At 37.8% G+C, this 16,819-nt stretch overlaps 1 protein-coding gene across 4 annotated transcripts in view; it reads right to left on the bottom strand.

Annotated features, from left to right (window-relative positions):
* gol (goliath) overlaps positions 1 to 16,819 on the bottom strand; it is a 100,079-nt gene that overhangs the window by 71,774 nt on the left and 11,486 nt on the right. Inside the window, exon 1 of one of the 4 annotated variants that reach the window (XM_069506244.1) lies at positions 613 to 641. The exons of the other annotated variants lie outside the window; for them this stretch is intronic. The gene's annotated coding sequence lies outside the window, so the exon portion shown is untranslated. Of the gene's footprint in view, positions 1 to 612; positions 642 to 16,819 lie in introns of those variants that run through there. 4 annotated transcript variants of the gene reach the window in all.

Genomic DNA, 16,819 nt, shown 5'->3' with positions numbered 1-16,819 from the left:
GCAATGCCGGAATTGAAAACCAGATTCTGTAACTTTCATTTTAAAAAAATAAGTAGGCAGTTGTTTATATTTATTTAACACGTCATGTTATACATTAACCAAACTTCCGTGATATTTAAAATATTAAAATAATAAGTATAAAATATCTACTTGTGAAAAATAATTTAATACAAGTACAATAAATTATTCAATTCTGAAAAAAAATCTATAAAATGAAAATAAAAAGGTAGGTACAACAGTTTTTAACGCAAGCCAATTTACCATATTTTTTTACAAAATAAACTATTAGGTCGTAATAGCACGTCCATAATAACTACTTTACGATCACGCTCTCCAATCTCGATTGAATTTATTAAATTTCCAGAATTGAAAACCAGTCTGAAATAAAAATACCGTAAATTGTAAGAAAACTATTTGTCATTTTGTATAAATTATCAATCGCTTATTTACACAAATTATTTCTCTAATGTACAAGCAGCTATAAGTATTCGCACAGTGAAAAAAAAAACAAAAACACATTTAACTATTTCTGTCTTCCGTGTATTATTAATAGTAACTTTACTTTCGCATAAAGACTAATTTACACGACTTATTCACCAAAAAAACACGTACATATTTACATAACGAACACTTCACAACATGTGACTGAACGACTTCACTTCACTGTTACAACGAGTTCACTGAAGTACGGATTTTAAACTCGGCACCATACTCGGCACAATCACATTTCATTTTATTAACTAGGTACTATAAGTAAGTGCGTAAGTGATAAGTAAAAACAGCATACTTATGTATTTTATATTATTTGCTTTCATGTCTGTACATAAAAATATTTTATCTATGTGGCATAAGAAGACTATATTGAAATGTTTATAATTAATTTCTTTTCCTCAAAGCATGGATTCCCAAATGTCGGAGTAGGAGACAGACCTATTCTAAACATAACCATCCGATCTACAATCAAACTATGTCTGATTTGGGGCTGCTAAAGTTCGATCTGATCTAATAAAATAAGAAAGAAAGAAAAGGAAAGAAAAGACGTGTATTTACAAAACTGTGCCACACATCACACCTTATTCTTGCGCTTCTTCCACCTGAGCATAAGCCCAACCAAAAGAAGTGCCGCAACAAACTGTCATGTGTGGCACAACCCGAAAAATGTGCTTACCTCTACGTCTTTGCAAGGAGCATGAACCAAAAATTCTTTAATCTTTAGATTTGACTAGTCAAAAAGGTATCTTTTGGATTTTTGATTACTTTGGGAGGACTGACTGAAATTCTTTAGAGTAAAGTCGAAGATTCAGTCATTGCCTTAGATTAGAACCTCGGGCATCCCTAGCCACGCGGTACGCCGGTTTTTCAGCGTTTTACTGTTACACGTAAGTATGTACAAATCGAGTTAGTGAGCACCAACGGCCAATGACGTTTTGCTCGCCAGCTATAATATTGGTACCTTCAAAAGAAGAACTCATAGGCACCTTTTAGGCAGGCACGTTCCACCTTACATCTCACCATCACCTGCATCATCTCCTGTTTGATGTAATTGCAATCAAGCGCAAGTCTATTTAATATATAAAAAAGTTGGATCCTGTTGATTTATGCGCACTATATTCTACTATTGTTTCTCCGATTGATTGTAGTTAACCTTGCCCTTTGGTGCTTTCGCGCCTTATTGCGACCGTGACTGCAACATTAACTTGATACGAGGCCAACGTGTTATTGCCTTTTTGCGTTGTTTAACCATCCCTATCTACAGAGAGGTTCATTGGAGTTCGTTATATTATTGGGAACCATAGCACAGCTCATAACATTTGCATATTTTAAAAGGATAAGAGATATAAGATAATGAGAAGAACTGATGTAAAAAAACCGAGCAAGTGCGAGTCAGACCCGCGCACCGAGGGTTCCTTACTACAGTCGTATTTTTTGAAATTTTGTACCATAAATCAAAAACTATTTAGCATAAAAATAAATACAAATCTGTTTTAGAATGTACATGTAAAATCCTTTCATATGATACCCCACTCGGTATCTTACTTTGAAAGTTGAAAACATTTATTTGTTCATGAACACATTTTAATTTTTTTTCGTGATGTAACCACAAATTCACGGTTTTCGGATTTTTACGTGTACTGTAAAACCTACCTAACTGCCAAATTTCATGATTCTGAATTCTAGGTCAACGGGAAGTACCCTCTAGGTTTTCTTGACAGACAGACAGACAAACAACGAAGTTCCACATAAGGGTACACGATAGCAAGATAAGGGTTCACTGAACTCAGACAAAAAATAAAAAAACTGAACGGATAATGCTGAAGACAGGTCTGGCACAGAAGTGCGAAACGCATTGACTAATAATACGTTATTGACTAATAATACGCCTACGGTAACATATTATGTTTCCGTTGGCGTAAACAAAGCGTATTGCCGGAAAACCAGCTGAAGGGACTCTATGAATTGATTATTTACCAACACACATAAAACATAGCACTCGACGTCTAGGCATCTTGTCCAAACTGGTTTAACCAGCTTTCATAAATTATCAGGTTCTCTAGGAAGTACGTGACTAGAGTATAGTATGCTAATATAGATCTGCAGTACGCGCGCGGCAGAAAATAATGTATATCGACCTTTAGAAAGAGATAGCGGTTTGGTAGTAGAGCATTGTCTCTGTCGTTGAGACCGACAATAGTAGGGTACACCCAGTGGCGTGCACAGTGTTTGTAGCCAGGGTAGGCATTAGTTAGGTAGGAATCTGTTTACTGACAGATCCCAATGAAAAATATGCATTGAGCTATTATTATTATTTTATTTTTTATTTAGATACAAGTTAGCCCTTGACTGCAATCTCACCTGATGGTAAGTGATGATGCAGTCTAAGATGATAGCGGGCTAACCTGGAAGGGATATGGCAGTTTTTATTAAACCCGTACCCCGTATTACAACTGAGGTAAGCAGTGCATTTATGCCTCTATGACCTGCACGCCACTGGGTACACCTACAGATCATAGAAACACGTGATACTTTGGTCATACGGCATACCTATATTAAATCAAATAAGTTGGTACAAATGAAGTAGGTACCTACTTGAAATACTAAACTTATTCAGCGGACTGGAACTGGATGCCACGTAATTACTCAAAGATATATAATGGTCGTAAAGACAAATAAACTGCAATTAAAAATATTTAATTTGGCATTTGCTACGATAAATACAATTTAATAAACCTTTGCATGACCTTTGCAAAAAAAAAATTTGGTCAGTCCTTGGACTGCCCAAACTAAATAAATGTCAAAAAAAATCATGATATTTCCTTTTGAATAGTCAAACCTGAACTGAGGTAATGGTTTGATTAGAACATTGATAACACCATCCCTGAAATTTATTGTTAGAGTAGAATCTATGACCGCAAGTGGTAATGTAAATCTATGTAGGTATATTAACGTGAAAAGCCTATCATGAAATTCAAAATAAGGTCAACATTAATCAGTTGAACCAAAATTATCATCTGAATTTTATAATCAATGCCCTAGAAAAGACTAATAAAAATGATAATAGTAAGTACAATGATAAAACCAAATTAACAGCAATTTAAGAGCGGTTTTAGGTATTTTTGGGTTAATCCAGTGGCCTTAATATAAAGTTGACTATCATAGTGGCAGTAAACACAAAGTTATAATCTGTGTTAACAAAGTCTTGAACTGGTGATAAAATATCAATAACGACTGACGAGTGAGAGCACGTCACGATTTTCCGCTAGAACTTTTGAATGGCAAACGCAAACACTAGACACAGAATGCTCTAGTGAAGTCTAGTTTGCACTTTGCATTTGAATGGTAACTCGAATGTTCTATCGAAATATAGTTTTTTTACAAGTACCTTTTTCAATTAACATTTTCGCCGTTTCACCCCGATCATTTATTTTATCGTCATCCAACAACCCATCGCCATCGCCGCCTGCTTCAGCAGTGTTTACTGTTTAGGCTATAACCAACCACGCTGGCCAAGTGCGGACTTTACCTATGAGAACATTATGGAGAACTCTCAAGGATGCAGGTTTTCTCACGATATTTTCCATTACTAGCGGCTATGACCGCTTATTTATCTACACAGCATATTATATTAAATATCTAGGTACTTATTTTTAAATAATTACCAAAAAATACATGACTGATATTATGCGGCAAGAGGACTGTCCGAAATAAATTTATGCAAGTAGCATTACATAAATAACAAGTAAAATAAAAATAATCTAATAACAATTGACGTCACGAGCCTGAGAAGGTAGGCACCCGTATTATAAACAACGCGAGCTCATCCGGTTTAATCAAATATTTACCAATATAGCCTCTTTCATGTCTCTTTACACACCGTTACCTATTTTATATATACTGAGCAGAGCAGATGAGGCAGATATAGGCCACGAGCGTATGTCTGCCTCATATATGAGTGACATAGACTCGTTTTAGTTAGTACAGAGAATAGAGGTTTCCGAATTGACGTGCACGTTGCACGCGTCGCGCAGAAATCTGTGCCGGCAGTACAGCGCGACGCAGAGCAGCACACTGCACAGACACTTGTCTGCGTCGCACATGCCTCATGCATTACAAAATTCGCTCTGCTCTGCTCTAAACTACGTTGCATGCGTCTCAGCATAGGCTGAGATCTATAGAGCGCACTTTGAATTTGCTCAGACTTAAGATTGAGTTGAAACGAGACATATTTACGTGAGAGATATACATCTGTCTCGTTTTAACTCTGACTTAAGTCTAAGCTAAGTCAGGGTGCGCTCTACAGATTCGTATTATTATAGCGAAAGAAGTCGTTATCTGCGGCGCGTGCGGCGTAGTAATGCACAATGTGCGATCACCTCTCGAATGGTTGTGTGCAATACTTCCATGTGTTTATTTATTGTGCCTTTGTACCCATTCAGTGGCATTGAGAAGCTAATAATAAGTTAAAAAGTATTCCAGTTATAATGCGTCCGAAGAATGTTTTGTCTGTCGCAAAGCGAATAATAAAAGACCTTTAATTTTATTAAAAAGCTTATTTATACTACCTAGGTACATATCGTTTGTTTTATTTGCTTACTATAATATGATACCCGCGATTTCGTTCGAGTGGATATAAGTTTAAAAAAAATCCCGAACCATGGATTTTTACGAGATAAAAAGTATCTTAATGTTAATCCAAAGGTATAAGTTATCTCCATTCCTTTCAATCAAATCTGGTAACAAACTTTCGCCTTTATAATATAAGTGTATGATGCCAACGCCTTCGTCCGCATGGATTTAGAATCCTGTTGTGAGTTATTTTATTTAAAAATCCTGTTGCGAGTTATAAGTCCCGCAAATTGCTAATGCGCGTGGCCGCCATTTTAGTGACGTCAGCACTAGACTGAAGTTTCGAGCTGATGATATATTTTCATTTCGGCTGACGGCAAAATGACGTCATTTCGATGTTAATGAGACATGGTTCCAGCGCAATAGCAAGGGACTAATATCACGGGATACTTTTAGACCCTCGTGTGCATTATTCGATGCAGTTGTTAAGCAATGTATTTTAACGGACAGAAAAGTGCCCCGAGGCATCCGAGGGCTGTCCGTCGCCTGTGCAGACCATAATACAATGTTACGCAGTGGACATAAGTAGGTAGGCACTTGAGATTTCCTTTCCCGACACCCACTGGTGTTTAGCTGGCACGATATGCTGAGCACGAACAACTAAGTTGACATGACGCCTGTATGTCTGACGATGTTATTTTTTTGTAGACAAAACAAGTTTGAGATAAGAAATCTATAAAATAAACGTAGGTATCTAACTAAGAGCATTGAAACTTGAAAGGGTCGAGTTAAATACCCACATCACAGAAGATAATAATTATTATAAGTATATGTACCTAGTACAAAGATCATAATCATCATCAACTGATAGACGTCCACAGCTGGACATAGGTCTCTTGTAGGGACTTCCACACGCCTCAGTCTTTTGCCGCCTGACTGAACCCCGCGACTCGTCTGTTGTCGTCCGTCCACCTGTGGACGGTCTTCCAACGCTGCGTCTTCCGGTGCAAAGTCGCCATTCGAGCACGTTGGGACCCCAACGTCTATCGGTTTCCGAACTATGTGCCCTGCACATTGCCATAGTACAAAGGTGTGTGCACAACATTCTGTCTAGTTGTTTGTTACCTACAATATTATTCTGGTAATTCACATTTTCTAACCAGTTGTGTAAGAATAACCATTTCATGGCTATCGCAATCGTCAAGAATTCTGCCCTTTGATTGGCTGTGAAAAAATGTAAACAGCGAATCAACCAATCAAAGGGCAGAATTTCTTGACGATTGCGATAGCCATGAAATGGTTATTCTTACACAATTGGGGGGCTGCAGAGGCTACCTTATCCATACTAAGTAGCTGATCATATCAAACTGTGGTTATATTATTATCAACTAGATGATGCCCGCAACTTCATCCATGTGAATTTAGGTTTTTGAAAATCCCGCGAGAACTCTTTGATTTTCCGAGACTTAAATTAGTCTGTGTCCTGCTTTTTCTTTCTTCTTCTTCCTGAATTTCTTTTCCTCACAGACGTAGACCTCCGTTATATGTGAGACTATTACGTTGTAGGCTTTTTTGTGTACCAATTTTTTGCGTTGCCAGCATTGCTTCAAAAAAGCTAGCAGACAGGCAGATCCATACTAATATTATAAATGCGAAAGTCTGTCTGTCTGTCTGCTAGCCTTTCACGGCCTATCTGTTCAACCGATTTTGACGAAATTTCGTACAGAGATAGCTTGCATCCCAGGGAAGGACATAGGCTACTTTTTGTCTCGGAAAATCAAAGAGTTCCCACGGGATTTTTAAAAACCTAAATCGATCCACGCAGATAAAGTCGCTGGCATCATCTAGTAAGTAATATAAAACAAGAAGCCAATCTAAAATAACGATGTATTATACAGATTTCATCATAATCTACATTTCACCACAGCTTTGATGGTTGGCCCTGATTTCTACTGCACCTACCTACATAAGAGATTGAAAGTAACAGACCTTGCACGTATTATACATAGAGAATTATGTATGTAATGCAATAATTTACAAGCTTCGATAAGTCAATTAAGCCATGTAGTACATATCTACATAGAGATCAATAAATTAAGCAAATCATAATATAATTATTAGCTATTTTTTTCTTCAACTGTTAGACAGGTACAAATAATCTTTTAGTTATTACGGATTAGCACGCACTGCGATTAGACGCGAGCGGTTTAGGATTAGCTGAAATCGCCAAACCGCGTACAAACACACACTGCTACTTGCATTTTTTTTCTTTTGTTTTCAGTATGGATTTCTGGCGAACAGCGTGTGTTGTGGGCTTTGGTTTGGTTTAAACTGAATTCAGTTAATCTGTGTGAGTGCGCCATCATACATCACACTATACTATCTACTACTACGGAAAACAAAAAAATTCGCGCTTTTACGAACCACGATCCAAATGTAGCAAGTTAAATTTTTAACGAAAAAGTCGCTAATGCGTGCGCTTGTGCGAATTTTATTTCAGGCAATACAATTATGTATAGAAATCATTTTTTTTGGGGTATCAGACCTATGATTAAACGCGTGCGTTTAATCACAGTGCGTCAAACTTACGTCAGTGTTGAATGCTAGCCTCCAACAAGAGAATAGAGCTGCCGATGACGCGGAGTTTCCAGCACGTGAGAGTTAGGAAAAAATAACCGGGGCCACTGAACAACAACAAACAGTTTATCGGATATATACTCGATGATATTATTTCATTGGAATTCAAGGTTGGCTTTTTAACACAAATTAGCTCTGCCAGGTTGCTATCTGATTCCTCATAAACAGTCTTAATTAAGTACCTAGTGTGCTAATTTGATTGTGAATGAGTTTCAGTTAATTTCTTTTATTTTCTTTTTTCCTGAGACTGGTTCCATAATAATCATTTTGGCAATCACAAATTATCGTCCTGTACTAGTACCTAGGTACTATAAATGCGAAAGTGTATAATTTTTAAGTATACAGGTTTTTGAAAATCCTGTGGGCCTATGTAAGTAAAGTAGCCTATGAGTCAAACCAGGGTATAATCTATCTCTATTCCAAATTTCAGCCAAATCCGTTTAGTACTTTTTCCGTGAAAGAATAACAAACAAACATACACAAACTTTCGCCTTATTAGTGTGATATTATTATGATTATTATAATATTAGTGTGATTTGTCTTATAGCTACTGATAACAAAACATGTTGGAATAACGTGATCGTGATCGTGAAAATGTGGACTCATGTCTGTGCCTTTTTGACAAGTCGGTTAAAAAGTAACAACTTTTTACCTTCTAGCTAATAATAGTGTTTGTGTTAATTATTTGAAATGATTGTAGGCTAAACATATCTTTTCCCGCAAGGGCACATTTAATAGAAATCGTTTTTGAATAGTTAAGTAATCATTACAAATCATTTGAATAAAAAATTTAAACTAGCTTACAATTATCAAACCTCTATTTTACCCCGTTAGGGGTCGAATTTTAAAAATCCTTTCTTAGCGGATGTCTACGTCATAATAGCTATCTGCATGGCAAATATCAGCCCGATACGTCCAGTAGTTTGAGCTGTGCGTTGATAGATCAGCCAGTCAGCTTTCCTTTTATATAGTTAAATATAACATTTTTCTAGTTTTTTTTTTAATTTAGATACAAGTTAGCCCGTGACTGCAATCTCACCTGATGGTAAGTGACGATGCAGTCTAAGGTGGGAGCGGGCTAACCTGGAAGGAGTATGGCAGTTTTTATTAAACCCATACACATTTGGTTTCTACACGGCATCGTACCGGAACGCTAAATCGCTTGGCGGCACGGCTTTGCCGGTAGGGTGGTAACTAGCCACGGCCGAGGCCTCCCACCAGACCAGACCAGAAATTTAGAAATTATAAAATTCCAAATCCCTGCCAGGAACCGAACCTGGGACCTCCCTCTAATAAGACCACAGCGCTTAACACTGCGCCAGGGAGGTTGTCAAAAGAAATAGTTCATAAAGAAATTCAGACTTCTCTTTTGAAGCATCGTAAATTCCCTACCAAGGAATGTTTGTTTTGAATCTTGATCATATACCACTGAATATATACATAGTAGGCACAGCAAAGCTGAAATATATTGTACTCTCTCTACTCGTATTGTACCTACTATAGACGAGTTATATAATATATCATGTACCTCTTATAATAAGATTATTATGTTTAGGAGGCCTTATTGTGTTAACTAATTAGTTTACACGATTTTTTACTTACCAATCTAGTTAGTGTCTGCCTACGCACTGCCTATATACTGTGATCTGGTATGTCCAGCCAAGCCAAGGTTAATTGGAAAAAAAAGTCATGTATGTAAAATGCTTCAGGGTATAGATGGTTTCTGTACATTTAGGCCCACTTTTTTTTCAGATGTACGAGTAGCTTAGCCCTTGACTGCAATCTCACCTGGTGGTAAGTGATGATGCTGTCTAAGATGGAAGTGGGCTAAGCTGGAAGGGGTATGGCAGTTTTCATACCCCTTTGGTTTCCACACGGCATCGTACCGGAACGCTTAATCGCTTGGCGTGCGGCTTTGCCGGTACAGTGGTAGGTAGAAGGAAAAACGGAACCTTTATAGCATCACTTTTTGTCTGTCCGTCTGTCCATCGTGTCTGTCAAGAAAACGAATCATGAAATTTGGTAGGTAGGTAGGTCTTATAGCACAAGTAAAGGAATAAATCTGAAAACCGTGAAATTGTAATTACATCACAAAAAAAATTGAAATGTGTTCATGAACAAAATATAATTAGTATTTTCAATTTTCATAGTAAGATAACTATACCAAGTGGGGTATCATATGAAAGGGCTTTATTTGTACATTCTAAAACAGATTTTTACTTATTTTTAGGCATATTAGTTTTTGATTTATCGTGCAAAATGTCCACAAAATACCCGAGTAAGTACGGAACCCTCGGTGTGCGAGTCTAACTCGCACTTGGCCAGTTTTTTATTTAAACATAAAAGCTACATAATAATGCATGACTTTTAGCATAGAACAGTCATTTTCGTTTTTGCTAAGAAATTAGTTTGGTTTAGTTGAATCACAGGAGTACATATTTTGAACCTTGGTTGTATTATGTACTAGCTGATGCCCGCGACTTCGTCCGCGTGGAATTAGTTTTTTTTTTAAATCCCGTGAGAACTCTTTGATTTTCCGGAATAAAAAGGAGCCTATGTCACTCTCCAGGTCTTTACCTATACCCATGCAAAAAATCACGTCAATCCGTTGCACCGTTGCGACGTGATTGAATGACAAATGAACAAACCAATAAACCAACAAACCAAGAAACAAACACACTTTCGCATTTATAATAAGGGTACAGATATTTTACGACTGTTTTATAGTTTCTAGTTTGTAATGAAACAAAAACTAAAATGTCATATACAAGGCACCTACCAAAAGAATATTCACAAATTAATTAAAATACATACCTTCATAAAAACGAATAAATATAAAACTTTGTTTAGGTATAATTTAAGAAATAAACACGTTTCAAAATATGTGGTTTTGAAAGGAAAAAAAATTAAAATAGGTATTAAATCTTAATTGCATATTATATTCAAAGTTATTAAGTATATTATTTATTTGCCATTTAGCATGGTTGTTTAGGCAATCGGGTCTGGTAGAGCAAAGTACTCAATTAAAAAGAAGTAGAATAATTTATTTCAAGTAGCCTTTTCAAAATTAAAGTATGTTTGTTGATATTGACTCTACCAGAGTGAACTACTGTACCTACTGATTGATTTTTGCAATGGCAAATAATGATATTGCAGCGATCTGCAAACTTATTATTTAGTCCTGCCCTTTTATTTTCCTACCCATTCGCATTTCACTTCCCATTATTTCTTTAATACGACGAATTGCAAAAGGTAAATAAAATTATATACGATCGGCCTCAGAATTCGAGTAGCAATTCCGCAAAACTATTGCATCAAAAACCAGTCGCACTAAGGACCTTTTTCTATAAACACGCCACACAGACAATCAGATGTCCGCACAACCGTGCCGTGCAGTGCAAGCGAATTCGATCATTAAGGTGCTAAACGAGTTTTGGCCTTTGACTGTGACTTGAAATTACGGTTGAAGCATGGCTTATATTGGCATGGCATTTAACATGGCTAATATTGTTATTTTTAAAAAAAGAGCATTCATCTCCTTTGAAAATAAATTGAATTATAATATTATGATGCCCACGACTTCGTCCGCGTGGATTTAGGTTTTTATAAATCCCGTGGGAACTCTTTGATTTTCTGGAAAAAAAGTATTCTATATCCTTCTCCGGGATGCATGCGATCTCTGTACCATATTTCGTCAAAATCGGTTGAACAGATGGGCCGTGAAAGGCTAGCAGACAGACAGATACACTTTCGCATTTGTAATATTAGTATGGATCATGATCAACCCATAGCCGGCTCAATACAGAGCACGGGTCTCCTCTCAGTAGGAGAAGGGTTTGGCCATAGTCCACCACGCTGGCCAAGTGCGGATTGGCGGCGGAATTATATACCGAGCCGTGACTGTGTATCTACCTATACATATTAGTCGTCACCACATGTTGACTTAAAAAAAATTGTTACGCGTTTTGTTTTAAAAATAGATTAAGAGCGCGTTGAAATGCCACATGCAGTTTTTTAGACAAAAATAACTTAGTTTGTAACAATCCATGTCCATATAGTCATGGTACCCAAGACACCGGTGAGCCCTGGGTCCATATAGTCATGGTACCCAAGACACCGGTGAGCCCTGGCTGGTTATTCAGTGCCAGCTCTTGGATTACCTGTACCGTGGAGTGTGGCCTGTAGACCGCCTACTACGTATAAAGCCGGTGATACACATGCTTGTTACTCGCACAAAAGCATGCCAGTTACAAGCAAAAACGAGCTACTCGCGTGTGTATCGAGATTCTGCCAGTAGCTCAGAAGATCGCAAGGCGGGACGGGAGACTCGCATGCCAGCTACAAGCACGTAAAACACGTCGTAAGGTCTATGCTAGATCGCACTCTCAACCTCTGCCAAAATCTTTACAATTTTTTTAGCTTACTGGCACCTAGCGTACCATTTACTGGCATGTGTATCACGGGCTTAATCAGTACCCTTATTATAAATGCGTTGTTTGTTGGTTTGTCCTTCAATCACGTTGCAACGGAGCAACGGATCGACGTGATTTTTTGCATGGGTTAGTTTAAAACCTGGAGAATGACAAAGGCTACTTTTTACCCCGGAAATTTGGTGGATTTCGGTTTTAAAAATCCGCGGGCATCAGGCAGTAGGTACCTATCTAATTTGTGATTTTGATAACTGTCGAGTTTTTTATTACGGAAAATCGAGTGTGAAAGAATGACGCATTCGTCCGGCTTTTCTCATCATCATTACCTACACGCTACACGTGTAAAATGTGTTAAGGAAATAGATAAAATACATAGCATTAAAACCTTCATTAGTGCCCTCGGTACACGTTAATGAAATTTTTAAGCCCCTGTTTGTGTATTCTGTTAGAAACTGATAAGGTTTGACTAGCTAGTAGCTACATAATAAAACGGAATATTGTTTTCAACAATTTTATACAGTACGCGGCGAAGTGATGAACATCGATCTTTAGAAGGAGACAGCAGATTTGTAGAGCACTGTCTCAGTCGTTAAGACCGACAGAACGTCATACAGGTATGAGTGACGGAGATGAAATGTCATTCTAAAGACCGATGTCCATCACTTTCGGCCGCGTACCTACTGTACGTAATCTTTAATTTGGAAAGTGCGTTCAGAACTTCAAATTCCGTGCCTCAAGAGGAAAAAACTGGCCAAGTGCGAGTCAGGCTCGCGCAACGAGAGTTCCGTACTCCATTCGTATTTTTTAGACATTTTGCAGGATAATTCAAAAACTATAATACATAAAAATAAATAAAAATCTGTTTTAGAATGCACAGGTGAAGACCTTTTATATGATACCCCACTTGATATAGTTATCTCACTTAGAAAACTGAAAATACTAATTATTAGTTCATGACCACAATTTAATTTTTTTGTGTGATGTAACCACAAATTCACGGTTTTCAGATTTTTCCCCAAATGTCAGCTATAAGATCTACCTACCTGCCAAATTTCATAATTCTAGGTCAACGGGAAGTACCCTGTAGGTTTCTTGACAGTCCGACAGACAGACAGACAACAAAGTGATCCTAGGAGGCAAGTAAGTAGGTTTTATAGCACAAGTCCCCAACCCGACATCTCGACCCGTCGCGTACTTATACTTACCTTCAAATTAAGATCTAATATAATTTTAAGAGACATCTTTTAAGGACCCAAGCGCTAATAATTCTACCCTGGCCTACCCTAATAACCCAGATGGAAGAGTATCTTTTGAGGCAGTTAAACGCAGTGTCAACTTTTTAAACCGAATACACGGATGCGGTAGGGATAACACCTGACATATCCGTGAACTTAACTTTATACCACTTTACAAACAAAAGGTGTCATCTTTGAGGTCACTGTACTTCCGCACACTATAATAGGACATTTCACAGCCTACAGGAAGTCAAAGTTAAATTTATGCGCAACTGAACGAAGCCTTTTTCCTCTAGTGGTGCCACTTTTGTTCCTCGTAGGTATATTTTTAAACGTCTATAAATAAAGAGACATCCTGTTTCACTCATCAATATTTTGTCCGTTATTCTTTAACACCACTTTGACATTGAGCATTATTATTCTGTTTATATATTTTTAATGTCGCCGAAACCAGATAAGTTTTATTGGAACGATGGTGGTCAGTGGTCACCACAATCTGAAAACTGATACAGTCGCCTCACAGAGACATCTATAGTCCGCGACAGGTTGAGATAGCAATCGGAGTATGACGCGGGGGGACTCCCCACACTCCCAAGTCACCCACGCTCGCCCGCACCGGGTTAGCGCGGGGGCTGTGCGAGGCGCTCCCTCCCTGATTGCCATCTCGACCTGTCGCGTACTATACGTCTATACCCTATCCGCGGGATGAAGTTTGTATAGCGCTGTCTCTGTTTTTGTATGGGACTAGGTAGAGAGAGCGCTCTATTAACTTCATGCCGCGGATAGGATATATTCTAGAATCTAGACAAAACAATCGTGCGGGGTGTGAGAAGACGCGACGTGTATCTACTGCTTCGCTATGCAAGCGTCCATAGTTAGTTTAGTTCCTAACCTGTCTGCGATGCGGACAAAGTAAAATACATTAGTTTAGAATATAATATATTAAATACATGCCTACTTACACACGGATGAAGAATCTTCAATAGATAACACGAGGGCCGAGGTAACCAATAAAAATGACAAATGACCATATTCATTAAAGTGTTTACGCAACTCTAAATTTAGAGTCATTAACCGAATAAACAGGAACCATTGACCCATGCGAGATAAACACGAACAGAGATTAAAAGTTTATAAGCCCCTACAATCTACATAGACATACAATATACATACATGCAGACTTTACATCTCTGACAACATCTCCAATTGTCCCAACAAGTCAGCTATTTAAACCAGACAGGGCTCAATTCTCACTTGGCCACCCGAGAAATAGAATTGTTCCCGTTGAGTCACACTCCTATGAGTAACACTGTGACACAACGGGAAAAAAAATCTCTTGAGTCCTAGGACCTAGTCAGTACCCTTAATTATAAATGCGAAAGTGTGTTTGTTTGTTGGTTTGTCCTTCAATCACGTCGCAACGGTGCAACGGATTGACGTGATTTTTTGCATGGGTACGTATATGGGGGATAAAGACCTGGAGAGTGACATAGGCTACTTTTTATCCCGGAAAATCAAAGAGTTCCCACGGGATTTTTAAAAAACCTAATTTCACGCGGAAGAAGTCGCGGGCATCAGCTAGTGTAACGTAAGAGTAATTTTATTTACCCTATGAGTCACATTTGTGTGTAACAGTGTGACTGAATGTGAAAATTAGCATCCTTGAGCCACACTGTGACATAACGCAAGTTTATTTGTTTCCTTGATTCACATAACTTTTTAGACCTACGACGACTCGCGACGGTGTCCTTTCGACGGCTCATAGATTAGATTTTGTTCGATAGAAGAAGAGGCCTTAAAAAAACAGAATGTAGCGCTATGCGAGCTGAATTGCGCTTTATTGCGTCGTAGCAAGAGTCGCTAATTATTTAGCCCCTTTGCGGAAGGATCACTCCATTCGAGGGCGAAGGAGGAATTGGAGATTTCAGTCTTCGAGAAAAAGATGACTTTTCCGGCCGGACATCATTTGGGGCCATACACATGGAACCTCTGTCCCGGGGACAAAAGTAACTAGCTATAACTACCCGCCTTAGTATTCTCAAATAGCGCAAGTCAAGACAAGTCGGCAACCGACATGTTGGCACATCTGTAGCTGGCTTTACAGCCGCTTTATCAGCCACTCAACTTTTACTGGCTGCACTGAGGAAATCCATATGTGTATGACCTAAATTGAAAAAACGCATCGCTTAGGCTTGAAATACATCGACGACCGAAAATCTTATCTCTTTATCTGATCGTATTTATCTATGACATTGGCAAACTTTTATTCTTTTATGCGTTGAATTTAGAGCCGCTTCATAGAAGCACAAAGATTTATATAGTTAAAATATAGTTCAATATACGCTAAAGCCAACTTTAGCGTATATTTAACTAGCGACCGCCAGTAGCTTTGATGCCCTGGGAAATTCGAAAAATCCATCCATCCTTGTTAATGTAGACATTATAAAAGAAATCTCTGCGCATTTCATGCTGCCTAAGTTCAAGGGGTTGGGCTAGGCGTTGACAGTAAGTCAGGACTTTTTTATTGTATGAGATTTTTACACAGTAGGCAGTATTCCTTTTCATTTTCATAGACAAGTTGCCTATGAAAGTATACTTTTAATAAGTACGTTACCTACCAGACTACATAGTAAGTAATAATAATTAAGTAATAGAGCAACGATAGCGCTATCCAGAAATGTTATTTATATTTGGAATTAGACATCAATAGGCACTACTATTAGCCGTTATTAACCGCATGATCATTATTAAACTTGTTGTTCGCTTATAAAACACTTTACCTTATAAACTAGTTAATAATAGTTAATAACCACAATTTATTAATAACCTACCACGAGTACCTATTCATTTATGTATACCTAGTGCAAAACAATACCGATCTCATACATTTATGCGTAAACTAGATGATTACCACACAACTTCCGTTAATCACATAATGGTAGGTGTCACCGTAGAACAGTCAAACGTGCAATAGGCTAGTCCAGATCTTTCCCAAAAATTGTAAGTTACAGAAAATTTCGGTAATCTGAGACAAAAATTTGCAAAGTGTGAAATCGTTAAGTTGTAGCCACCCTTGTTTTAACTGTAGGTACATTAGGAATAGGATATTATCGAGATTTCGAAATGGATGTTTGAAGTGGGATGTTGCTTTCAGTAACCCATCGAAGAGTCGCTTATGGGAACGAGATCTCATTAACATACTTCTAAGATTTATGTTCAACTAGATGATGCCCGCCACTTCATCCTCTTGGATTCAGGTTTTGAAAAATACATCATAACAATAATAATCAAACATAACATAAAGGATACATCAACCGTAGGTATTTTCAGTATTTAGGAGGTGGCGTTATGTCCACATATTCATATACTTCATACTAATATTATTATACTAGCCTTTCAGTGATGAAGAACCTTCTTTCTTTGCATACTATCCCATGGAATTAGGAATCACCT

This window comes from Maniola hyperantus, chromosome 22 (genome assembly GCF_902806685.2).
Source record: "Maniola hyperantus chromosome 22, iAphHyp1.2, whole genome shotgun sequence".
NCBI lineage: Eukaryota > Metazoa > Arthropoda > Insecta > Lepidoptera > Nymphalidae > Maniola > Maniola hyperantus.
Note: the sequence above shows the minus strand (reverse complement) of the source record. Positions and strands in the feature narration are given on the sequence as shown.